Source organism: Amborella trichopoda, chromosome 10 (assembly GCF_054954075.1).
Source record: "Amborella trichopoda isolate Santa Cruz 75 chromosome 10, AtrichopodaSantaCruz75HAP2 v2.0, whole genome shotgun sequence".
Lineage (NCBI taxonomy): Eukaryota > Viridiplantae > Streptophyta > Magnoliopsida > Amborellales > Amborellaceae > Amborella > Amborella trichopoda.
Genome location: NC_142345.1, coordinates 13,414,973 through 13,441,316, shown reverse-complemented (window position 1 = coordinate 13,441,316; position 26,344 = coordinate 13,414,973). Strand labels below are relative to the sequence as shown.

At 34.1% G+C, this 26,344-nt stretch overlaps 1 pseudogene; it reads right to left on the bottom strand.

Annotated features, from left to right (window-relative positions):
• Nucleotides 1-5,425: 5,425 nt before the first annotated feature.
• Nucleotides 5,426-25,596, bottom strand: LOC18438755 (beta-glucosidase 40-like; annotated as a pseudogene).
• Nucleotides 25,597-26,344: the final 748 nt, after the last annotated feature.

Below are 26,344 nucleotides of genomic sequence, written 5' to 3'. Positions count from 1 at the left end.
AAATCATGACGCTCGCGCAACGGATCAACGTGAAGCCAATTCTATTGTGTGCATAAGGTCCAAAGCTATCATTGGTCCGAACCCCGTACATGATGGAAAGTTAGATTTCATGCACGCACCGGCGAAGTAACAGAAATTCTGGGTGCTGGATTCTAGATTCTGATCAAAACTCAAAAGTTGCGAAATCTTCGTTCGGGCTCCAAATCGCATCTCGTTTGTTGCCATGCGATCGTGACGGCATGCTTAGTGCACTACAACAAAAAAATTATTGAAAAGCATCAAAGAACGAGTGCACTATCGATTCGAAATTTCCAAGATTCAAACAAACTTCAAGTCTCGTGATCATGGCTCAAAAACATGATTCATGGCTCGAAGTTGGTATCAAAACGATCGCCATGTCGAGCCCTACAAGAAAACAATAATCTTTCGATAAAATGGGCATCAAAGCAACCTCGGGTTAGCCACGGAATATCGCTTAAGTTCTCGGGCAACAGCAGGGACTGTTCAGGAATTCCACACATTGTTAGTAGGGGCAAAACAATCATTTTGTACCAATTTTTAGAATTTCTTTTAATTCAATTAAATCTTAATTTTTAACAATTAAGTCTAATTTTGATCAATGCACCCATGTTTCGGCACAATTCTATATAAACAGGCACTGCCTCATTATAAAGAGACCGCTCGACCTTTAGTTGATGGTTTGAAGATTGAATAAAAATTTCGATTCCTTGCTTGAGGCTATGAGTACGTCTTGGAGAGATCGAGATGAGAGAGAAGAAAAGGGTCGGTACCCTTCAGGCAGGTAACTTTCTCTCTCCTCCCTCTCTATCCTCTTTTCTCTCTCTTTCTCTCTCTTCCCCCTCCTCTCCTTCTTTTCTATCTCTTCTCTCTCTTTCTCTCTCTTCTCTTTCTCCTCTCCTCATCTCTATCTCCATTTATCCCCTTCTGATGTAACCGGCGAGGCTTAGCACCGGTTGGTCTCCTCTCTCTCTTTGTCAGTTGGTGAGACCTAGCACCGACTGGACCTTCTCTCTCTTCCTCTGTCAGTTGACACGGCCTAGCATCGACTAGGTTTCTCTCTTCCTCTATCAGTCAGCAAGACCTAGCATTGACTGATTTTCTCTCTCTTCCTTTGTCAGTCAATGTGATCTAGCACCGACAGGTTTCTCTCTTTTCCTCTATCAGTCGGTGAGACCTAATGCCTTCAGGTTTTCTCTCTCTTCCTCTGTCAGTCTGTGAGACCTAGCGTCAATTGGTTTTCTCTCTCTTTCTCTATCAATCGGCGAGACCTAACACCGACTGGTTTTCTCTCTCTTCCTCTGTCAGTCGGTGAGACATAGCGTCAACTAGGTTTCTCTCTCTTTCGTTCTTAGTCGGCGAGACCTAACATCGACTGGGTTTTTCTCTTTTCCTCTGTTAGTCGGTGAGACCTCGCACCGATTGGTTTTTTCTCTCTTCCACTGTCAGTCGACGAGACCTAACACCGACTAGGCTTCTCTCTCTTCCTCTGTCAGTCGATGAGACCTAGTGCCGATTGGTTTTCTCTATATTCCTTTGTCAGTCAGCAAGACCTCGTGTCGATTGGTTTTCTCTCTCTTCCTTTGTCAGTCGGTGAGACCTAGTGCCGACTGGTTTTCTCTCTCTTCTTTTGTCAGTTGGGGAGACTTAGCGTCGACAGCTTCCTCTCTCCCTCATCTCCTAAAATAGTCGGTAATGTCTAGCGCCGAATGCATCTTCTCTCCCTTCTTTTCCCTCCTCTCTTCCTTCTTCTCTCTCCTTCTTTCTATTCCCTTCTTCACTTCAATCATTCCTCTGCTACTCTTGCTTTCAATCAAGAGGGATTGAGGTTAACATCTCTGGGAAGACCTGTCGTCTAACCGTAATGTTGTTTCGCCAGAATCACTTGGCCTGCTTTATTGCCACGACAGATCGTTCATCGTGTTTAGCTGGTTGATATTGGTAATAATGTCTAATGGTGATTCCGTGAGCCGGTCTTCATTACTAAGCCTGTTTTGCTACCACGTTAGGCCAATTATCAACAAGCCTAGTCACTACTCTGATCTTCTCGCTTGGTCGAATTCTTCTCTTCCCCCGTCTTTTTTTCTTGTTTTTGAATATGCATGCTTGTGTACGTTCATCAGAGAGGAAAAAGGTGAGGTTTGACCCACCTGTCCCATAGCCTTTGCCATATACATGTGTGAATGCAGAAAAGCATAAAATAAGAAGAATACGTGCCAAGGGAGGCGATTCCAAACCAGTTTTATTACTGGGGGGGCTTTCTTCGTGATTTAAGATGGCGCTCATACAAGTTAGCTCGAGTAAGTCCCGAGCCACCTTCAAAATTCCTCTCTCACCGGTTGGTAACACGTGCCCCCGTTTTCGAACGAAGTTCCCGAGAGAGCGTTCTCATAAACGTCTCGGGTCTCCCCCGAAAGCCGAGACACCCACTGTCCGATCCTCTAGGATCCGGAGGGCGAGATCGAGGCACCTAACCACACTTTTTTTAATATGATGTCATTGAGTTGCTTAGAATGCCATTGGTTTGCAGAAGTATATCAAGCATCATTTGATCTCATTTTAAGTCAAATCTTGGTGTTAAATGCGTGTGATAATGGTCATATGCTGTTGAATAAGCTGCAGTGTTTAACACACTATTTGTTATCTAATTTTGATATCATTAATGATGTCACTGGCTTGCTTAGAATGTCTTTGGTTTGCAGAAGTAGATCAAGCATCATTTCATCTCATTATTTGAGTCAAATCTTGATGCTAAATATGTGAGATAATTGGTCATATGCTGCTGAATATGCAGCAGTATTTAACACACGTTTTTATCTGATTTTGATATCATTTTATGTTCCATTAATGTGAAATAGTAGCTATAGAAATAATAAATTGGATTAGAATCATTTGTCTTTCCCATACATGGATATGAACCGTTAACATGGTACTATGAACTGTTATCACTCCATAAGATTTAGTAAAAGTATAAATACACTATTTGTCTCCGAAGGAATGGATAACCGATCGTCAGTGGCAAGTACAAATACTGCCATGGAGAACAAATCACGAAAAGGAGAACCCAAACAATTTGTGCAGTGGAACGTTGCATAAGAGAATCAATTTATTGATCTCTTGTTGAAAGAGTTCAAGAAAAGTGGGGGCCTAAAGAAAGACTCATGGCCCCGAATGACACAATTCATGAAATGGGCATTTGGAAATTCCTATGACTTGGAATGATTGAAGAGTAAATACAAGCAATTTAGGACCAAGTTCATAGAAGTAAAAAACCTTTTATTACAATCAGGTTTTGGGTTTGATCATGTGAGAAATATGGTGACTGCTGAACCAATCCTATGGGCTCAGTATACAGTAGTGAGTTGAAACCCCTTCATTATCTATTTCTATGTGGTTATGCAAGTTTCAGTGCAATGTTCCCACAAATTGAATACATGTATATGCTTTATTTACAGGAGAATAGTTTTGCAAAAAGATACAATGGAAAGGCTTTACCTTTATACTTCAAGGACTTTGAGATCATATTTGGCACTGGAGTCGTGGATGAAAGGGATGCATTAGGGGGAGGTGGCATCACTTTGAATGGGCATGACCACCAAGCCACACAAGGCCCTTCCCATGATACTAATGAAGAAGGTGCCGACAAGGTAGTAGTTCATACCCTAGCACATCTGTGCTAGTGGTAGATTTGGGGGGTGATGAGGAGTTCAGCTCTTCCTCATCAGACGGTGCATTACCCTATGGGGCAAAGAGGCAGTGCTCTCAGACTCCAACAAGAGCTCAACGAAAGAAATGACAACAAACAACAACTGATAGCATGGCCAACGAGATGTCCATGATGCCACGTACCTTGAAAGATTGAGTAGCTGCTACCACTAGCAGGAGGAACCATGATCCTGCAGCTAATGTTGTTGCTCAAGCAAGGAAGGATAGGGAGCGATGCACATGGATTGATGAAGTCTTAAGGAAGGACATAGAAATAAGTGTTGATGTATTCATAAAGGCATCTCGGATATTTCAAGACTCCTGAAGTGTGGAGTTCCTTTTGACTATGGAGAACCTAGAGGGTCGAGTCTCCTGGTCGGAGGATGCGGTGCAATGCATACAATAGTTGTAGTTTCCTAAAAAAAAAAACATTTTATTGAACCCAACAACTCACCTGATTGTTCCGGGTTTTAAAACATTGGCAACTTCTATGAAGTTTCACAAATGTCATGTGGATATTCTTATGGGAAAATAACAGATACCCCCTAACTTGGACTTTCTAGACAACTTTCCCCCAACCTATTTTTTTTTGCAACCTTTACCCCAAAACATTTTTTTTTTTTTTTACGAAAACCCCCAGTCAAAAAGTCATATTTATTTAGACCAAAATGCCCTTATCCATACAAGCTCGCGTCACATCCTCGGCATGAGGTGAACTCAGTTCGGCACTTCCAATTATTGATCTGGCACTTCAACTGTTGATCCAGCATTGTACTCTCTGCCGGCGTAGTGTGCATGCGGTTAGGCACAAGGTGCCCTCGATCCGAAAAATATTCAATGGGGTCTAACCGTGATTCTAGCTCGGTCAGGTACAAGGTGACATATGTCCAGCACTCTTTTGTATCGGTCCAACGGTACAAGGTGACATCTGTCCAGCACTCTTTTGCATTGGTCCAATGGTACAAGGTGACATCTGTCCAGCACTCTTTTGCATAAGTCCAACATATTTTCATGTGGTTCGGCAATTGCGCATTGGGGTCTGGCAGTGGTTTTATTGTACCGGTCCGACATATTTTTACCACGGTTCGGCAGGTAACCTTTGGTCATTGCACATCCTACAGGGATGTGACGCGAGCTTGTATGGATAAGGGTATTTGGATCCAAATAAATATGAATTTTTGACTGGGGGGTATTTATCAAAAAAGTATATTTTGGGGTAAAAGTTACAATAAAAAAGTTGGTTGGGGAGAAGTTGTCTAGAAAGTCTAAGTTGAGGGTATCTCCAATTTTCCTTATTCTTATTAAACATTAATCTTTTGGATAAAATTCAATATATAGAAACTCGGATTGGTCATAGGACAATGGATCTTCAAAAACATTGAAATAAAAATGCATAAATAATGAAGGGATAAATCGAAATAATAATATAGAAAAAGAGATTTTATACAACGTGACAGATACTTTTCGTATCGCAGAAGTCACGAGTACCTGCAGCCTTCATCTGTGAATTTGGATCGCCAGATTGTGTTATTTTTCGACAAAAAATTTAAGGAATATTTTCTCGGATTTTGAGCACGAGTCAATAGTACATCCTCAGTTGCATGATTTCGTGTATGAGTGTTAGAGGCGATTATAATCTTTTTGTACCAAAATGTAAACATTCTTATTATATGTTTTTTTTGAGACGGATATAATTGCATTATCATGTTAAAAAGTTTTTAAACTATTGAACAAAGTCCTTTGGATATCGCTTGAGCTTGTCATTATAATCTATGAAGTAGAAGCCAAATCTCGAAGTAAATCCGGCCGCCCATTCCAAATTGTCCAAGAAAGACCACACAAAATATCCCTTCACGTTGCATCCATCCTCCTGCAGAATTGGAATTGCCAAATTTTGGAAGCTTATGGAATTTCGAAGTGTTTTTTACCAAATTTTGGAAAATAATTTTCATGTTTTTCACAAAAATTAAAGGTTGTGGATTGTATAGAGCCGAGTATCTAAACAATCAAAGTAAAGCACACCTTTAAATAGTATCGAGAAATGTGTTTTCAAAACTGGAAATCTTTGTGATAGCTTTAAAACATATTTTCATATCTAATTATAAAATTTAACGCTTCAAAAATAATGTAGATCGAGCATATCTATAAAAACTTGAAAATCTTGAAAATTAACGGTAAAAAAAATGCATTACAAGATGCACTATTTCCAAAGCTTGAAATCCTTTTTTTTTTCTCTCTTGTCCATACATCTTGAGGCCGAGTTGATCAATTTAAGAATATTTGAACGATAATACAACCTCTTCTAGTAAAATTTTTGAGGTGCGTCCTAATTTGATGGTTAAGAGCATCGCACTTAGATAATCTTTTTTCAAAATTAAAAAGACAAGGTTTCTATGAGTTAACAGAGTCATCTATTCAAATGAGTCCTCCCTCTAAAATCCATTTTAGAGATAGATTTTAGATTCAAAATTTTGAGGAATGTATAATCTCAACAATGATAAGTAGTAACTTAAAAAAACAAAAATAAAGTTTTATATTATTTTAACACGATGGATTTCAAAATTTTTGGAGCTATTATTTGCCAACAACTGTCTCCATGATGGATGGTTACATGCCTTAGGGAATGCTTTTGTAGAAGTGCGTTCCCTGACGTACAAACTACTTTTCCTAATTAGGACGGGTGCAACAAAAGCCATGGATTATGAGATTTAAATTGAGGGGGAAAAAAGATTAGATTTAAATTATAACAATTTAAAAGTTTGAGACTACCAAAAGTAGTGGGTGGAACTTGCAGCCTTGTAAATGGTCTAACATTGTAAAATACAATTTAAAATTTAAAATGATTGCCATATTTTCCTAGCATTATGCAACTCATGTAACATGACTTCATGGGTTGTATAAATAGAAAATTGGCCAAAGTACACATTGGTTACTCGTGACGAGGGTAATTTTGAGGGGGTGGTAATGGGTCGGTCTAGGTCAGGCTGGACCTGAACCCAAATAGTATTTGGGTTTAAGTTTTGGATATGGAACTGACCTTTCGGGTCCAAACTTTGGACCTATACCCGGACCCGAGGTCGGGTCTACCCATCGAGTCCCGAGTTTAGTCGGGTCCATTGTCACCCTTATTTAGCCCTCGTCCTCCCAAAACTAAAAGGAGAAAAGTATGAAATTTTTCAATTCAAATCGAGAAATAATGTAATTTCACAAGTCAATAAAGCAACCTACCTTATGGAAGCCAACAAATTTGTGAGGTAGTCGATATGGTATTTGATCCACTTCTCATCCTTCAACACATCCTTGATGGGAATTAGGGAGTTGTTTGGATCACCATCCCTATAAACACACATGAAAAAAAAATAATATATAGTTTAAAGGGATTGTATACAATAAGACTATTTATCTTTAGTACAAGGAGGAGTAAACAATTACTTATAACTGTGAAATCTGATAGCCTAGGTGTGTCACAAAGTTTAAAGAAAATTATTTTGAATTTTGAGCTTGGTCACTGCAATACATGTAGCCACCCAATTTCACATTTTTTTGGTCAAGATTAATTGCAACCATCTTGTACTAAAGATAAGTATATACTTTTCGCATTTTAAAATGGCAGTGCTCATGGCCTACTTGTTAATTTGAATGGAGTTATGCACTTGGAACACATATATCTAATGTTTTGAGCATGTGCCAATATGTCATGAGTGACAAAAACTCATGTTTGACACTTTAAAAACCATAAACATTATATTTAAAATATTTATTTAAGTTTTATGGTGAAAGCCTTTAATGTATCTTACAATTCTACCTCCTACTCCTGTTAAATGATGTACATACTTGTCCTATCTGAGTATCAACTTTAAAGTTGCCATTTCTGACATGCCTGACACATATATCCATGTCCTTTGGACATAGAAATATGCACAAAACAAATCATTATGAAAGTCACAATGGTGTAAATTTAACCTCTTATTATTTGAGGGCTAATGATTTAAATGTTTTACTTATGTGCTTATTAGAACTTTGAAGGCATTTATTTATCAATCACCCACAATAATTAACTCTTTAGTATATATTACACAATCATTTAAGAAATCATGCGTGATTCACATAGCATGGACTAGAATTGAATCACATAGCATGGACTAGTCTGGACCAATATCAACCAGCTCATAATAGGCATGGCTGCCTTATTCTCACCCAAAAAAAAAAAAAAGGGAAGCTCATTTTTTATTTTAACCCAAAAAAAATAAAAATAAAAAGGAGGAAAGCTCATTCCCAATAATCCGAAACAACCCAAAAGGCAAAAAAAAAAAACAAAAGACTTATTTCCTAAGTACACAACCATTCAAACCATCAAGACCCAAATCATATGAACATTAGAAAAAGGAAAGACTCTAATATAATTGAGAGAAATAATGAGAGAATAATTACCATTTTCAGTGATAATGACTACTGGATTCCCATACATTTGCTTTATATAATTCATTAAGCTTCTAATTCCATGAGGCACGATATACAACCATATGGATAATGCCTGCAAATCCATATCAAATACCCTCAAATTAGAGCATGACTATTTCTCCAAAATCACAATAATAATGTCAACAATTAGCAGGGTGTTTGTCTAATCTAATGAGTCAGCCGACACATCTATAGATGCATCCCCGCTCCAAAATCTATCTTAGAGATGGACTTTGATCCGAGTTCTTAGATGTCATTAATCTCAATCATGATAATCACAAATCTGACCAAAAAATTTGACATCTCAAAATGGCATTTTTAAAAAATTATTTCACACCATTCATTTTACCTTTCGACGGAGGTGCCATATTTGTTGCAAATGGACCCCAGACATTTGGTACATCGGGGATGCAGATCAACAATTGTGTCCCCTGACACATCAAATACCCCCCCTTTTGTAATATCACTATTAGCTCCATCATCATCATCAGCATCATCATCGAATGGATGAGTAGGAGTAGCAGGGCTTGGTCCAAGGGAGAAAATGCACAATTTGTTCCCGTGGGAGCAGAATTTACATATGCTTCCTAGGGTCAATGACCTTAAGCTCTAGTATACAATGAGACCATTTACCTTTTGGTATAGGAAAGTACAATTACTTATATCCATCTAATGTAAAATTCGATAGCATGGGTGTGTCACAAAGTTCGAAAATATTCTTTTAAACTTTAAGCTTGGTTAGTGAAATAAATGCAATCAACCAATTTCACATCCAATGGTCAAGATTAACTGTGACCACCTTATATCAAAGGTAAATGGTCTCATTATATACTTTCCATTCAATAACCATATTAGTATTATGAAATAAAAAGAAACAGTTTTTAAGTACTAATCCTTTTGATCTGACTATCGAGACAATTTGTTTGCAATAGTTAGTGTGATTCTTTCCATGCAGTTCTAAGGTGCAAATCAAACATCATCATCATCATCATCATCATTATTATTATTATTATTATTATTATTATTATTATTATTAGTATTATTATTTATTGTTTAAGGTTAGTAGCCAAGTTAAGCAGGTCATATCACCAAATTTGGGGTCTTCAAAGTACAAGCTAGGGTTTTGATTTCGCTCTTGGAGCAAATGCACATTTTGCTCTTCAACCATGGGAGCATATAATAGTTTTTCATTACCTATTATTTTATGTAATTAATAATATTCAATGAGGTAACGAGGTTTGAGCTGGAATCATACCTTGTCTCCAATGGGTTGACCATTTCTAAAAGCTGTTAATGCATCAAAGGAAATAGTGAGTAACAGATACACATAAAACATAAGCCAAAAACAAGAAGTTGAAAGATTCAAGGGGAAAACAACAATAGTAATGCCAAAAGATGAGAGGCACTCATAATATAGGATTATTAGAAACTTGTGAACAAAAAAATTGAAATCGCTAAAGCCATCAAATTTGATGAGGCTTTGGTGTCGCTGAGGTTGCTTGTGACAACACCTAAAATTCAGGGGTAAAAGCACGGGAAATCCATCATGTCCACCTCTAGATCATCAAACATCACCCCTGAAAGCATTGGAAACTCTACAAATGAATCATCTTGATGCAAATTGATGCTATGATACCAATTGATGTAGAAAGAAAATAAAACCAAAAAAATAAAAATAAAAACAAAAGAAAAACTGAGAGAATATAGCATCTCTCAAAGTCTGCAAGAGAATCCACCCCAAAATAATCCCTTCATGAGACCAAATTTTATTAACTCATTCACTCCTTACAATGAAGGGAAATCTCTCTTTAAATAAACTAAAAAAAAGATAAGAAAAAAAAACCCTCTCTACATGCACTCTCCTATTTTATCTCTCCTCATTATTTTCTCTCATCTCTGTTTTTTCTCTCTTAACTTCACGTGTTAAATAGATAGTTAGGTTTTTATCAAAGCCTCCCTATTGCTTCCCATGTTTTTATCCTTTATCCAAAGCCTCCCCCTAGATTTAACCTTATCGTATTTATATTCCTCTTTTCTAGAAACTAAGGAACCCAATTCATCAATATCAATTCAAACACAAGATAAACTCGTGCCCACCTAATTATCCTAGCTCACTCGCTATTCTTAAGAAATATAAACAAAGAATAATAAAATAAAATAAAACTAAAATAACCCTAATTTTATTTGTATCACATCTCCACTTCCATGATCATGGATCTGGTAAAAATAAATTTCAAACCCTTAAAAGTAGTTTATATTGTACCATTTCATCTGTGCCATCCATTTAAGTCTTCATACATACACACTTGATTTACATCATTTTTGGAGCTTTAATTTCCATAGTTAGGGCATAAATGGATCTACAAAGTCACTAAAAGGTGTTTTGGGCCCTCAATCCATCTTCAAGATGGTTATTTCAGGTGTTGCCTCATAGGACCACAACCTCGTGAAATACGCTCCGATCAAATTTCACATAATTTTTCAAATACTAAGGCAATTCTTTTTTAAAAAAATCAAAATTTCCAAATAAATCTAAATTAAAATTTCTAAAATCAGTTTAAATTAATCCAATTATTGAATTTCAAAGAAGCGATTGAAATCCTGATCGATGAGAATTACGTAGGGTGAGAGCCACAGAGTCTCATAGGGAATCATTGAGAAGGACACCAATAATGTTAGAGGTGTTTTTTTCTGGGCATAATAAGTTATTTAGTGATTGATACCCACAAAGTCTAAGGAACCCTTAATCAGAGCAGATTGGGCTTTGCTGAATTGTGGCAAATGGTTTCCAACCTGGGTTTTCATTGAGCTCGGATGGTACCCGAGAACAAAGGGTCTAAGAACCTGCAATTTGTTCATCGAAATTTGTTGTCACTGTAGTGAAAACCAACACAAAATACACACATACGCACATGCACGTATAGAGCTAAAGATTCAACCTAAAAATGGGGAGATGTCGAAGTGGTATGTTGTTTTTTGTCAAAAACGATGTTTTGGAAATTGTGAGCCCGGCTTGGACTTAGCAGGGGGGTCGGATCTGGATGACTAACCCTAAAATCGGGAAGAATCTTATCTCATCTCCATATCCTCATTTTGACAATTAGTTGAGGGTGGTGGTTGGACTTGGTCAGTCCGGCCTCTAACTCGAGCTTAGGACCGTGGCAAGCCCGAGTCCTGACATGAGCTTTTAAAGGCTTGACCTAGTGTTTAGAAATCGCTTGGCCAATATTAGCCTGTCCAGATTTGGACCGAATCAGGTACCAAGTGATTCATGGCCAAGATACCCTAAAATCACTCAAGTCTCTAAGTTTTAAATAAGTTCTTCATTTTACTTATCAAAACTTACCCAGTTCAACTCGAACTCTCCTGAGTCGGATCAAAAGGCTCACTTAATTTAAACAGTTTTATCACTTGTTTAAAATTTTTATTATGATCTCTTTTTTTTTGTTATACACAAGACTTTCATCTCTCTCTCTCTCATATGTAAATAAGCATGTGTTTGCACAAACTCACCAACGTACCACATGCTTATGAGATTTTGAAATGAAGAAATCAATCACTTGTATTTATCTATTTCTTTTTCACTTTATTTATTATTATACTTTTAGATTTATTTTATTTATTTAAATGAAATTAATAGTTAAAAAATAAATTACTACAGTCAATCTTTCTCAAAAATTAAAATTATATTTTAAATTATTATTTAATTAATGGGACACTATAATATGAGACTATTCATTTTTATCAATGATCGGAAAACCGGCCGGTCGGAATCGGATTCGGCCGATTAGCTCGCTAGTGGTGGGGTGGTGATTCCAGTTAGGTCCGGTTTTAGTGTACTAGTAAAAAAACACATCGTCCTAGAAAAAATCGGCCGGTTTGGCCGCGAATCGGCGACTTTTTGACAAAACCGGTCTGGTTTGACGTTATATCGGGCGATATAACAGAGTAACGGTGCCACAGAAAATAACGGCCGTTATTTGTAACAGTGCCCATTATTTCGGCAGAACCCGTGATCCGCCATTTTTTGAAGCTTTTATTGTTTTTCCTACTGTTTTTTTGTTTTTTTTGGCTCAATTATTGTACTATACCTTCAAATCTTTTATAAAACCATCAATATTGAATAAAAAACTCCAAGATTAGATCGATTTTGGCAAATTTTTGGTGCTTTTTTTGGTGTTCTTCAATTTTTTATGAAAAAAATCCGCCATTCATTTGATTTTGGCTTGGTTATTCAGTTTTTTTTGGATAAAAAGTTGGGGATGTCAATGATCACAGAGATGCATATATTTCAAGACTCCTGATTTCATTGAAATGGTGAGATTTGGGGCTCGATTTTGAGATTGAAGCAGACAAGGTACGCTCGAACCCAATTTTTTAAATTTTTTTTCTTAATTTTACAGCTTTTTAGGATTTTTCAGACAATATTTGACTAGTATTATTTATTACAATAAATAAAAGAACAATTTTTGAACAACAACAAAAAAAATTTGGAGCTCGATTTTAGGAATTTAGGGTTTTTTTGTTTTTAATGTTATATAATATATATATTTATAAAAATATGTTTTTTGTGATGAATATGAGAATATATATGCACAATATTTGTGTGAGATTATTGATTGCATAAAATAAATGAACGAATTTTAAACAAAAACAAAAATTTGGAGGTCAATTTTGGGGATTTTCGGGACTTTCAGGATTTTAGGGTTTATTGAATGAAAAATAAAATTGATATTTTTTTGTGAGGATTGTTTTTAATGTTATATAATAAATATATTTTTAAAAATATGTTTTTTGTGATGAATATGAGAATATACATAAATAATATTTGTGTGAGATTATTGATTGCATAAAATAAATGAACGAATTTTAGAACAAAAACAAAAATTTGGAGGTCGATTTTGAGGATTTTAGGAATTTTAGGGTTTATTGAATGAAAAATAAAATTGATATTTTTTTTGTGATGATTGTTTTTAATGTTATATAATATTTATATTTATAAAAATATGTTTTTTGTGATGAATATGAGAATATATATATATATATATATATATTCAAGGGGGTACCATAAGGTAAGGGCAACACAGAACTGGGTGGGGGTAACCCAAAATAGGGTGGGGGAGAACATGAAGGCTGGACGAGTCTAAGAGACTTTGGCCAAGGGGGTACCACAAGAAATATTCTTGAGTGGCTAGGGGGCACAACTGTGGCATTACATACTCCGCCAAGCCTTACTCAGATTTTTCGCCCCGTAAATCCTGATAGTGAAACACAACAATATCATGGTCCCCCTTGCCGCTCTCATTACTACTAGCATTGTTAGTCGAACTTTGTAACTTCATTAATTGAATTAAGGTTTTTGATGTTTTATTTTTATTTTTAAAAAAAAAAACTACTTGACTGGTTAAAACAGTTAACCGCCCCGGTTAGTCCGGTTCCGGTTCAAATCGCTCCCAGCTCCAATACCGGTTAACTATTCCGGTTTGATTTTGCGAACATTGATTTTTATACAATGAGATCACAATCACGATATGAAATCCAATAGATGAAAGTGTATCACAACATTCGAGAAATCTTGGATTTCGTGCCCAAAGAATGACACACCTTCAACCATATGATATTAAATCTAACGGCCAATGACAATTGTGATCTCCTTGTATCGAAATTAAATGGTCTCATTGTATACATTTCCAGGAGAATTTCAAGGAAAAATGCAAATATATGATGGGCAGATTAATTACCATCCGAATTGGAAAATCTTGAGCTCTTTAATTTGCGACGATGTCCTCTGAGGAATTAGACATGGGTTCATACCACATCACATCAAATGAGATTCCAATGGACCCTTGTTGCTTTGCATGTCTTAATGCAAGGGAAGAATAGAAAGGGGAAATTTGTCAAAAAATGTTGGAAAGGAAATGCTTTACAATTTACCAATGTTTTTTATTTAATTTCAAATTTTTTTTTTCAAAAGACACATGATTATGAGTTGGAATAAAAAAGTAAAGAGAAAATTTCTCTGTACACCCTATTTTGGAAAAATCAATTATCAAGAGATCCAAAGTTTCAAAATCTTTCTGACGGTATATGATTTCAAACTAGTGTATCTTCCAATCTTTGGAACCCAAACAAGCTCCTTTTGACCACACACACCTCTTTCTATTTGTGTCCTTTCTATCTAAATGTCTCTCTCTTTCTCTCTCTCACACCCACGGTAAAAGAGAGGTTTAAGAGAGAAACATTGTAGAAAGAAGAGATGATTAAATTAAAGGGACACAACTAAAAAAAATGTGTCATTCAACATTATGTTTGGATCAAGAATGTGTCGTCAAAGGGGCTTATTTAGGTCAAGAGGGCTATAGAAGATACCATAGTTTGAATCCATATGCCACCAGAAAGGTTTTGAATATTTGGGTTTCTTCAGAAATAGTTTTTCAGAACATGATATACGGAAAAATCTTCTTAAAATTAAATATATAATATTTTAGGTGTATTTTGATAAATTTCCTAATAGAAATCTCAAATAGAACCGAGAACAAGTAAAAGTGGAAGAGGATATAATGGCAAGGAAATATTCTATTTATAGCATTTAAAAAATAGAAAAATTTGAAAAAATAGTTAGAAGTTGGAACTCTTGTTGGGCAAATATCCTTCGTTACGGGATTTTTTTTATCTGAAATTTTGGGATCCACTTTGTAAACACCAACTCATTACTTAAAAAAACAAAGGAAAAACATTCGAGGTCCTCAATCTGTCCTAGAAAAATAAAAGTTGGACGGTCTGTGTGCAGCTCTAGGTTGTGACTTTTTTCGTATTGATGTGAATGTCGTTGCCCTGCCTTTTTTCAGGTTGAGCGCTTGGTTAGGTAAGCCATTTCCCAAATTCGGGGTCCTATGGATACATTAAATTTGATTAGAGAAAACAATAAATTTTGTTCCCTAGGACACATTAATTAGAGCTGAGAATTCAGCCATTTTGGATATGAAACAAAATTTCGAATCTTACCCGGATACCGCTTTGAATCCAGGACAGATCTGGATCTAAAATTTAATCCAAAGAGTAATTCAGATTGATATCATGTACATGTGGATCCGATGCATATCCGATCCAGTTATTTTATATATAGATACATTTCCCTATGTTGTATAGTATTATTTTATATTACTTTATATATAAAATAATATATAAAAACAATTTTTTGAATCCTGTTGGGTCTGAAACTGGATTTGAATCCCATGTATACTGTTTGGATTTGGATCTAGATCTGAATATTTTGGATCCGGATCGATACTGGATCCAGATCCCATATATGTTTTTCAGATCCAAATCTGGATCCTAATGGGAAAAACCAGTTGTGAAATCTTTTTTTTTCACAACCATAATGATCAAGGTCGAGATCATGGATTTGAGGAGTTTCGTATCCAAATTCAAACTCACGAAAAATTGCAATTCTTGTATTGGAAAAACCTCAAATCCATCATCTCGACCTTGATCATTATAGTTGTAAAAAAAAAAGATTCACGACTTAAAAACACTATATATTGTAACACATTATTTAGACAGTCCATTTTCTCCTAAAAATAAATGTTCCCCTATCCACAAGATCTACCATTAATTTTTTTACATTTTTCATGTTCGGTGTTGAAAATTGATTTTAGAGCCATAATGGAGATTTCAGATGCTCAAAGTGTTTTCCAGAAGAGGATTTGAGGTGAGGATTTACTTTTGTTTTTAAAAAACCTAAACCTTATAGAAACTACATCTTCTAAATTTTGACAAAAAGATTATTTCAGCACCATTTTCAACAATCATTAAAATGTCCTTAAAAGAGAAACAAGTAAATAAGAAAATCGAGTGCATGCAGTCCCCTTCGTACAAAGCGGTCACAAACACCACAACCCATCTATTGTAAGCCAAAGGATATTATACTTCATTCCATGGGAGTATAATGTCCATTTACTCCCTTAGGTATAATTAATTTTAGAACCCCAAATTATGGGGATGTAGCCTCTTCAACCCATAGATTAATCTCAATACATAAATAAATAAAAATCCCTTATTGCACCTTCTATGTGCTTGAAAGAAATAATATCTCAAAATTGAATAGAGACCATCCAATTTTTAAATAAGGGAGATTTAAGGGTTAAAAAAAATCAAATTACAATTTTTTTTTGAAAATAATTGTATAGTAATTCTTAGGTGGTTCCAACAATAGATGGTCGAGATGACCTATTTCTCAGCTCAATCTCCTTAAAAATTCTGAATGACTTTTAGCTGAGGTACTTCTCAACCATCATCAGTAGGAATAGGATGCTTCACGAGCTGGTATCATACTGTTTGAAACCCAAATGAAGTTGTAGCGTAGAAACGCTAAAATCTTTTCACATATTATTGCTATCATTTGTTGTTGAAATTGAAAGATAAAAAATGGAATATATTACATGATTGTTGAGTTCAGCCACCCAATGTATTTGTCTTCTAGGGCTGGAGGGAGGTCCCAATGATGCAAGGTGACATAGGGTTCAGTGCCTGCAAAATTTTCTTTTACTAATGTTAGAGATGATTGCCATGTTGAAATTAAGAGAGAGAGAGAGATTCTTGCTACTTAAAGACCATTTACTACTGTTAGATATGATTGCATGGTACAAATTAAAAGAGAGAGATTCTTTCTACTAATCTTAAAGACCAAAGAGAGTTTTCACTACGAGATATCTAGGGGTGGAAATGGACCGGATTCGACCCGGGTCTAGTTACGGGTCCAATAATTGGACCCTGTGGGTTGGTCCGGGTCCAAATGTTGGACCCGAATACTATTTGGGTCCGGGTCCAGGTCCATGTGGACCCAACCCAGACACAACTCAAATAGTGTTATTATATAAATAATATTTGGAAAATGGTTCGATGGGGCTGCAACCCCATCAAATTAAGTAAAACCGCATCTCATAACTCATCAAAAATTGCTAATCAAGTGTTGAAAAAATTTTAAATCGATCATCTCAGCTTGAACATTATGATCGTGTAAAAACTTTAGGATTTTAAATTCTAAAAATAGTATTTATTCTAACAAATCATCCAGGACCATCCATTGCACCTTAAAAACAAGTGTTTACATATATCCACAAGATATGAACCATTTTTTGAGTTTCAAATTTTATTGTTAGTGTTGGAGGTTAATTTTTTAATCATCATGAAGATTTTCGATGCCGAAAGTGCATTCTTGATGAGGATTTGAGGTGAGGGTTTGTTTTATATTCATAAAGCCTAGACCATATGGAAACATCACCCATATTATTTACTATATAATATTTTAATAAAAAGATTGTCCACAAAGAGACTATTTAAAGGTTTTGTTAGGCTACACCACTTGATGGTATATACCCTTAAAGTCTTCAACATTTTTGGACATTTAAATCATTAACTTGTAATACAAATTTGTTTCAAGTAGAAGTTTTTTTTGTCATTTAGAAGGGTAAAATAGATATTTCTATAAAAAATACTGGCATGCTATTGGTAGTTAAAAATAATTAATGTATGTTGTGGATGATGTCACGCCATGTTGGTGATGTCATTGTCTACTATTGTTAATAAATATTTTGTTTCTATTAGGAATTTCTAGTTTACCACTGATTAATTACTTGAAATACCTTTAAAAAAAAGTTATTACACTATAAGATAAGGTTATCAAAGTGTATAAAAATGTTGAGGACTTTAAGGGCATACACCACTAAGTGGTGTAACCTAACAAAACCCTATATATTTTGTATATAGAAGTCACAATCGCTATTGTCCCTTAAATTTCATAATGGGTGGTTGTAACAGTGTCATTAAATAGACACAAAGTTTAACAAAAAATAAAAAATTATGACTTTGTGACTCACTCCAAGCCATCCAATTTGACATTTAATGAATGAGAATGATCGTGACTTATTTGTTTAACCCCAAATTTTAAATATACGTTGTTTTCAATCTAATGAACAATTACAAAAAAAGAAAAATTTGAAAATACACCCCAAAATATGTTTTTTGAGCAAAACTAATAGGCCATCAGTTTTAATAAGATGCTTAGATCAAGGCCTTAGAAGGATTTTTTTCTTTCCAAAATTTTTAGATTACTTTAGTATCTAACAATGGTAAAAATTTTAAAATTGATTTTCAATTTGTAAAGGTCTAGATCTTGAAATTCACCAAATAGATGGTCAAGATTCATTGTTGGAGGGCGCTCATTTTGACTATATCTAGGGTGCAAATTGAATTTTATTTTTTTGGTATTTGAGTGAAAGAAGTGTGTGTACAAATTTGGGATCATACAAATGTATTAAATATGGTTTTCTAGAAGTGTGGTTGCATTATATTACTATACAACTGTTGCGTGAAATCATTCCCTTATAACTATATATTTTAGTTATAATATTTAAATACTACATGTATTTATTTAAGATAGCACTTATTTATATATATATATATATATATATATATATATATATATATATATATATATATATATATATATATATATATATATATATATATATATATATATATATATATATATATATATATATATATATATATATATATATATATTATTAAGTTTTCATTTTTGGGTCGGATCCAGATCCAATTAGGTCCAGGTCTAGGTCTGATCGGATTTGGGTCCGGGTCTGAATCCCATAAATTTTTTCGAGTCCGAGTCCGGCCGAGATTTTCCTGACCAAAGATTTTCACAAGTAATCAATTTGTGAGAGAGAGAGAGGGATTTTTTCTACTAACGTTAAAGATGAAAGATATTTTTCACAACAAGAAATCAAATTGAGTGAGAGAAAGAGAGAGATTGGTGTACCTTTGGCTAAGAGCACATCAACGAGTTTGTTGTAGTGATTGATTCATGCCTAATTTATATAACCACTACCATCTACGAACACTATAGAAATTAATTCGGCAATATAGGCCCTTACCCATTTTTTTTATCTTTTTCTTTTTTTGGGAATATAGGCTCTTACCCATTTTCAGAAGCAGCTAATAGCTTTTGAATATGTCAGAAAAACGTAGACCGGTAATTGAGGCTTAGGTGGTGCTACCACCATGATCTCAACCCTAGCCCCAAGTATTATGCTCACATATCATCATCATCATCTAAGCATTATCTCAATTATTTGGGGTCTGCTAAACAAATATTTTTTCTCATTACTTCCGTCTATATGTCCTTTTGGGTTTGCTTCTTCATTTTTAGAGTCTTCTACTTGAACCAAATCACGCCTATTATCCGTTTTTGTTTTGTCACTCATCTATTTTAATATCCTCATCCCAACAACAATCATACTATAGGCATGTTGTGTGCCTTGGAATATAAAAAGGAAAATTAATGTGTATATACCTTTTATTTTTCTGGAATTGAAAAGTAATCTTTATTCTTTCACATTTTATGTGCGAATCTTATTTTCGTCTGCTTTATATTTTTTCACAAAAAACCTTGGTCTAGTACAACAAGATTGACTGAACGCAAGACCCTTTTCTTCTAAAACTTAATCTGGCACTTGAAATACCAGATAATATCTACATTATTTTTTGTCCAGTACTTCTAGCACCCGACTGACCTTTACCAAGCTTCTCTCCACAAGCCAGTCCGGTCTGTTAAGTACCAGATCACATTTTTTCTTCATCCTAGTCGGTCAGGTACTTGACGTACTGGATCCAGTAAAAAACAACAAATAGTCAAGTAAGGACTTCTAGTGTTAGACTTCCTTTTTTTTTTTTGTTCATCACTCCAACAATTTTTCCATCATTCAAGGTGGTTTGGTACTCTAAGTACCACACCGAGTTAAAATAATAATAATAAAAAATAAAAGTGGAGGATTTAGTCCAGTTCTTCAAGTTCTAGACTGAGATATAGAAGAAAAAATCTTACATGCCGTCTGGATCTAAAATACCATATAGGGGTTATTTTGGGGGGGGAGGACTGACAAACAAAAGGTGACCCTAACGTAAAATATAAAAAAAGAAAAAAAAACAAAAAAAAAAGAGATTATTTTTTAATTATAAAAAAGAAAAGAGATATATAGGTTAATTTCCCAAGCAAAAATTGGATTATTTAACCAGTAAATAAAACTTACTTGGATATATGCGTGACCATGAAATTGAGAAACGATTTGCATCCATTCCTGTCCACCATGAATTGGATGTCTTCCTATAAAAACAAATAATACTTAATATTATAATTTTGTTTATAGACACAAAATAAGATTTTATTTCTTAGGCCACATAATAAAAAAATTCAAAATTACAAATAAAAATTGACAGATTTTTATTTGTCAAAATTACAAATAAAAATTGACAAATTCAAAATTACAAATAAAAATATGTCATTTTGTCAAAATAAGACATTTTTTTGACAAATAAAAATGTCCAACTTGTTTTTCTCCAAGATTATGAATGCCGAATAAGAATTTTCAATTCAAGAAACATACTCAAGGTTTAAAAACCAGAACAAGAAGGGTTATATAATTCATTTGCCACAAAAATTAATCTAAGTGAAACAAATTACTAGAATACCCTTAATTGTTTTGGATTACACACTCATAATAATTTGGAGTTTTTCAACAAAATTCTTGAGGAGTCGCTAAAATAAAGTAACTTTAAAAGTCACCTATGGTAAAATTGTTTACTTAACCTACTCATTCAATTTAGAAAAAAATTTATATAAGGTGCCAATCTTATACTATTGAAGTAGGGTGTCCAAAAAAGGTTGTTTCGATGCTAAAGAAACCTCGATTTGATCATCTTGACATCGAGATGTATGAATATAAAGAGAAAAAAGGACTTCAAATAATGAAAGTAGTGCATCTTGTGATGCATTATCTAGACCATCCATTTTTTGAATTCTGTAATTGTTCGTAGATCTGCTCCATCTTACTATTTTTAGATATTTAAATTCATAATTATAGCTAACAAAATATTTTTATGCCATCGCAAAGCTTTACAACACAACAATTGTGTCTTTCAACATAATTTTGAAGCACGTCTTATTTTAATTATTTAAAGTTGATGCTTTATAAAAACCTCACCATTCTTCATTTTTTTAGGCGCTTTGACCAACATATATAAAAAGAACCATTTACGTTTACTACATAGAGGTCACAATCACTCTCATCTATCAAATTTCAAATCGAATGGTTGTGAATTTGTCTTTAACTAGATTCAAAGTTCAAGAAATTTTTTTTTGAACTTTGTGATACACCTCAAGCTATCCAATTGGATATCTAATGGCCCGGAGTAATTGCGACCTCCTTGAATTTAAGATAAGGGAAAATATCTTCATATCCCTTATTTTTAAGTTTCATTTTATGATAAACCCAATGATTCAATAGATATCTTCTAACCCCCTGACCACTTTAAACCTATTTTTTAACCTAAACAAATGTGAGAAAAACAAGCTCTTTCTAAACCCAATCATTTTTCTTTTTTCACTTATATATCTCAAACTTCGCTCTTTCTCTCTCTTCCTACATCTCTCACTCTCTCTCCTCCCGTATTTCTCTAAACACCTCTCTCTCTCCTCCCGGTAACCTCTCACCTCTATGAAGCCCTTCTCTCTCTCTAGAAGTTTGAGAGGATGACTTTAAAAAAGACATGTCTTTTTAGATTTGTTTGGCCTAAAAAACATATTTAAATTAGCTTAGTAAGTTAGAAGAAATAAAATCTATAATTTTTATGCCCCAAGATATCTTTTAAAACCTTGAATATATTGTCGAATAAAACTTAAAAATAAAAAATATGGAGATATTTTCCCTTAAGATAAATAATCTCAAAGTATACAATCATTTTTAATACTATATTGGCGTCAAACAAATTGCAAAAGTATCCTAAAGCGATGGTCCTCTCCCATCCACTTTCACAGCTCCTTCATACTGGAAAGCAACAAGACAAAAGGATAATAATATTTGCGAAAAAAACTAAAATTTGTTGCTATTATTCGTGCTTATATTTCAACTTTTAATAAGAATTAAATGGAAATATAACAAATTCTACTCCCCAACCACCTCCCATCAAATACCTAGTTTCGAAAAGTTAAATGAAGTAAAAAATTTAGTATTCTTATTATTATCTTCTGAACCTTATTCCAACTATTTGTAGTCGGCTAGGATTTATAAAAAGACGCTGCAAAGTTTTATACTAGTTGCCCACCTAACACAACCCTCTCCTTTATCTTGGCTTGGGACCGCCATGATCTGCTATGGCGGAATTTGAAAATATAATACTGTAACATTTTAAATTAAGTAAAAAGTTACAAATCTAAATATCACATTGATCTAATAATTTTCATTTCGACTAAAGGAGATATCCAGAGAGAGGACCCTAAATAAAAAAAAAAAATTTACTTTCTGTCAAAAAAATAAAGAGAAAGAGTGAGAGAATCATGATACTTGTATCATGCCATATATAGTGGAGATGAGCGATTTTTCAGCTCAAATCCATTATACACGGCTCAAGAGGTCATATTGAGTATGGACGACGAGAGGATATTTATCATACTATTGGTATGCTACAAATAGCGCATAAGAAATCCCGATTAGCATCTCACTAGATAAACAATTAAGCCCAAATATATTCTACCCCCTCAAGAGTAGAATGTTCATTTACCCCCTTGGATAAAATCCCACCTAAAACTAATCTATGACTTCAAATTTTGAGGATGTAACCTCTTCAACTCATAGATTAACCTTAATAAAAAATTTCAAATTGTATACTCTATGCACCAGAAAAAATACTGTCTCTAGATTGAATAGAGACCACTCAAATTTTGGGCAGTGAGATAGTGACATCTAAGTTTTGTAAAACTCAAATTTCAATTTTTTTTGTAAGAATAATTATCCAATAATTATTAAGTGGCTCCCAAAGTTTCAGATTAGAAAAAAAGAAGAAAAATTACACATATATATCTGTTATTTTATGCGTTATTACAATTTCATATAGAATTTTTACTTATTACAATCAAAATTTTGGATATTACATGTACAATTTAGGAGCCCCAATAAGCTTTTCCAAATATGCCCTATTTTTTGATCTTTAGGATCCGAATATCTATATATATATATATATATATATATTTGGAACTTTAAGGTCCAAAATTGTGCTATTTCTGGATCTTTAGGATTCAAAATAAAAAAATTCAGACATTCAATGTCCAAAAAAAAAACAGGAAAAATCAAAATTCAAAATTGTCGATTTTTTATTTTGTAATTTTCGGATATTGAAAATTTAAAAACGAAAAGTCTTTGTATTTTGAAAAAAAAAAAACTCAATTATGCTTAGTTCATGAAAAACTAAATTTCCGATCTTGAAAATCTAAAATGGCAATTTGGTCATTTTGAGAATATTGACAAAATGTTGTAATAATGGATATAAAATGGTAAAGTAATAATTCCCCTAAACTTTTTTTTTTGTTTTACTTGTTCTTCTAAAACGAGATAGAAAATATAGTTACACCATCTAGACATTAGAGTGAGAAAATCTAGTGTGAGAAACGGATTTGTTGAGAATTGAGAGAGACCAAAATACCTTTATATTTAATATTCATGAAAGTGACCTTTGGAGTTGTAACCTAGTTTAAGGAATATGATTTAATACAAAGAACTATGATTTAGTGGACAACGAAATTTGTGATGCAACTGCTTTCATCAAAGGAAGATAATTCTGTGAGCCCGGCGGCCTACGCAAACTCTAGGACGGCTCAGATTGAACAAAAAGAGGTAATTTCAGACGTTCTTTCCTTATTAATTGGGAGTATTTATTTTTTTGGAGCTCCTAAATGAAACGTTCAAAATTAGATTTTTCATATCATTGCTTTTTTGGGAAAAAAATGTTTTACTAACATACAATCTAGTTATCGTGTCACTTTTTTCTTCAATCTCGGCTGTCCAGCTAGTCGGCTCATGTGATCATTTTCTTTAATCTTTGGTCTTAGAAAGGTTCAAAATTTGGTTGATCTAGTGAATCAATTACACCAATTTTTTTTAAAAATAATTATTTAATGTTATAATTTTTTTTAGAGAAACTACAAAGAGATATCCAACTGTTCAAGCCAATCTAATCCATCTAAATTAGTTGCTCTGATTAGCCAAAATTAATAATATTAATTTAATTATTTTCAAATAAACTCGATTTTTGTTGTGCGCTACACCAACTAACACACTGATCGTGGACTGCGAGTGTGCATAACACGCATGTGCAGGATCATTGTACAAATCAATTAGGCAATAGAGATACTTGAAAGATTTTTTCTTTTATCTGAAACTTTGGACTTTAAAGGTAACAAGGTGATTATCTTATTTACACAATTAGACTATCAGTCATAGTGAGATTTTGCGAATCTACCCATGAGATTTTATAAATTTACCCCCAAGCTTGACAGTCCATCTGCAACATCATTGGTCTCACGGTAAACATTACATAAATCCATGACCTCCAACCATACTGCCTATAATCTCCAATGTGGTTTTAAATCTTTTTTGTTTTTTGTTTTGTTTTGAATAATTCAGTGGGGAAGACATCCCCTTCTCATTTTTTCAGTGGGTGGTATTAATAAGATTGAAAACCACAACGTGGTAATCAGGTAGGGGGGTGCTACCACCATGATGCAACCCCTTTCCTAGGTTTTGACTCCTTTCTGCACCAATTAATGACTTTTAGAGAGTGTCATTCAATGATGCAAGGTAATGCAAGTTGCCTTTGGGAGATCAACTTCAGGCCTTGGAGTAGTGCAAAAAATTCCGCATGATCCTACGGCAAGTTGTTTGTTGTTGTTGTCTTTAACACCCCAATCTTGCCCACCTAAACCTTGAGTCCTGACCCAACCAAGGGTAGCAATGGACCTAGACCCGATGGATAGTCCCAACCCAAGTCTAGGTATGGGTTAAGAAATTGAACCCGATGGGTTGGGTGGTCCAGGTCCAAATATTAGACCCAAAAACTATTTGTGTATAGGTCCGGGTTCTTGTAGATCCGACCCAAACCCAACCTGAACAATGTTGGTATTTAAATAATATTTGAATAAATATATTTATATATTTTGTTATAATATTTAAAAATACATGTATATATTTCATAAATTCATGAAATATATTTAAATAAATAGATACTTTTATTTTTAAATCGGGTATGGGTCCGGCAACATATTTTTGGGTCTAGGTCCAAGTCCCACATTATATTTTTGGGTCTGGTCTAAGTCCAATCGAGTCTGGTCGGGTTCGGATGTGAGGCCAACATGATAGGGAACAAGTTGGACTAGACTCGATCAGTTGGGTCATGGACAAGTTAGGTCTATTGTTAGGGTCCAGACCTAAACCCAGCCCACATTGACATGTCAAATGGATAGGTCGATCCAATCCCATTCCCAACCCTACCTGGATGCTCCATTAAACCGGATGATAGTAGAGCCACCAAATCACCCTAACGTGACTATGCATTTGTAAAATTTAGGGGGAGTCTATTTTATGTTTATTTATTAGAATTTTCCAAATTATTTTAAAAGAACACGAATAAAGGTGAATAAAATTTTGCTTGTTTATTTATTTATTTGTAGACTCTATTTCATTTGGATGAGGTTGCTACGACATATTTCTCTCCTTGAGGATTTTTTAGTTAGAATTTTAAAAAACAAGCATAAGGAAGGGCTTTCTTGTATGTATTTTATTTTATTAGATCAATTTTGAAAATTCAATATATATTTATGTACCTTTTACTCTCTCTCTAGCAATCTCATTCCAGGTTCTTGCCCATGTATCCAACAAAATCCAAAATTGAGGTTTCCTAATTAGAAATTAAAAAAATAAATCTAAATTACAAAAGCAAGGTATTAGAGTATACTATGAGACCATATATTTTTTCTACAAGGAAGTCACCATCATTTTTATCCAATAGATATAAAATCTAATAGATGAAGTTTTGGTTGGGAAAATGGCTTGACAATATTCCTTTGAAGGATTTGTTTTCTGAGGTTTATGGTTTAGTGGTAAATAAACAAGCTTACATAGCAGAGCTTGTGGAGGGGCAGGGAACTTAATGCACTTGGAAGATTGATCTTAGAGTTAGAAGGGTAAATGAAAGCACGGAGCATCAATACATTTCATTGATGCAGAAATTAAGCTATTTTTGCTTGTTTCCT